The following is a 1,828-nucleotide window of genomic DNA, read 5'->3' as shown; positions in this document are numbered from 1 at the left end:
TTTCAGCACTGAACTATGAATGACAACCCGAAATCGCTACTTARAGAAATTTATACCAGTCATTAGCGCTCAATCAAACATTTCACCAACTCATTGTCTGGACATTTGTTGCTCTTTTTTATCAAAACATCAATGCAGATATAAGTGTAATTCCGAAATCAAAGGTGTGTAGCGTGYAACAGTATCTAAGGCAACCACAATAATAATAAAGCCATAAAATTTATCCAAATCGCACAACAAGGTAAATATGTAACAGAAGTGTGCTGTTCAACCAGGTGATAAAACAAACATAGACATAGACATCATAGCTACAAACACATGACTTCCAGCCGCTGATTTTATTAGATTTTTATTAATTTCGGAAAAAATTCCATTCAATAAACATACATAAGGCATGTGTAGGTACATATGTATTAAATATAATGCTGAAAAGAGAAAGCAAAATGTTCAGCCACGAATTTGTTGGCATCTATCTATCTAGTTAAGATACAAATAGCTACACAGTAACCTAAAATAACTTGTATGTTTATACAGTTAGCTAATTATYGTTTAAATGTGATTATGTGGATTATATTGAAAAGTGTGTCTCAAACGGTTGACTGACTTCGAGAGCGGAAAAAGTGTGGTTCGCCGAATTGAGCTGTGAGATGAGGAAATCTACATGAACATACTTCTATAAATATTTTTAATTTTTTTTTTTAATTTTATTAKTTTCTTGATAAGTAATACTTTCCTAAATAAATAGCTTAGGTTCTAATATTTACTACTTCGAATTATTTAAGCTGTTTTTGTCGAAACTTAGCGCTTGTTTTTCATAAGTTGTCGGTTTTTCGATTGTAGTTTCAGTTTCACTATCTCTTTCGTTGAATAAACTTTGTACTTTCAATGCTTGAAAGTATATAACTTTTTGAGAGCTACACAAGATGCGCTCCAGAGGAAACATTTCAATAGAGCTTTTTGCTCGATGGTTCTAGCTGGTTTTCCGGTATGGCCGCCAGTATGCCGGTGCAAGCCTTGTGATAACMTCTACGTCTGCATAACGCTTTCCTTTCATGGTCAAATGCATTTTTCCGAAAAGGAAGAAGTCACACGGTGCTATATCAGGTGAATACGGAAAGTGATTAATGGTTTCAATGTTATTTTTGGTAAAATAATCGGTCACCATGATGTCCTTCGAATGCTGGATTCTGAGCAATTTTTGGTCGTCAGTCAATTTGTGCGGAACAAACGGAGCACACACCTTTCGTAAGCCCAAATTTTTGGACAAAATAGAATGAATCGATGTTTTGGAAATTTTCAATTCCATTTCCATGAATTTCAATGATGATTTCGACTGATTTTTGATGAATTCAAGCGCAGTTTCGATGGAATTTCCGGTGATCACGGATTTTGATTGGCCCACATGTTGATCGTCATTTATATCCTCACGATCACTTTGAAAACGTTGAAACCACTCCGTACACTCTGCTACTGGATAAGCAATCATCACCATAAACTTGTTTCAACAAGTGAAACGTGTCGGTAAAAGTTTTACCAATTTTAAAACAAAATTTAATATTGGCTCTTTGTTCGAAGCTTATTTTCGCACCGATAAAATAAAAATACTGACACTTAAAGCGCAATAACTTCACTTCCAATCTATGAAATGACATGAAATTCTCATTGGACAATCTGGATAAAGATGGTAGATTCTAACGACATATAGATGGCGCCACCAGGGCCAGATTCAAAAATTCCTGTTTACTTCGGAACGCACCTTGGATGATTAAACCAGAAAGTTTAAAAAACTCAGTTGAAATTTTGTGGTTGTATTGATCCAGCTTTATCC

The sequence above is a fragment of the Bactrocera latifrons genome, unplaced genomic scaffold, assembly GCF_001853355.1.
Source record: "Bactrocera latifrons isolate USDA-ARS-PBARC rearing strain unplaced genomic scaffold, ASM185335v1 scaffold_53, whole genome shotgun sequence".
NCBI classification, from domain to species: Eukaryota; Metazoa; Arthropoda; class Insecta; order Diptera; family Tephritidae; genus Bactrocera; species Bactrocera latifrons.
This window is presented reverse-complemented; position numbering follows the sequence as displayed.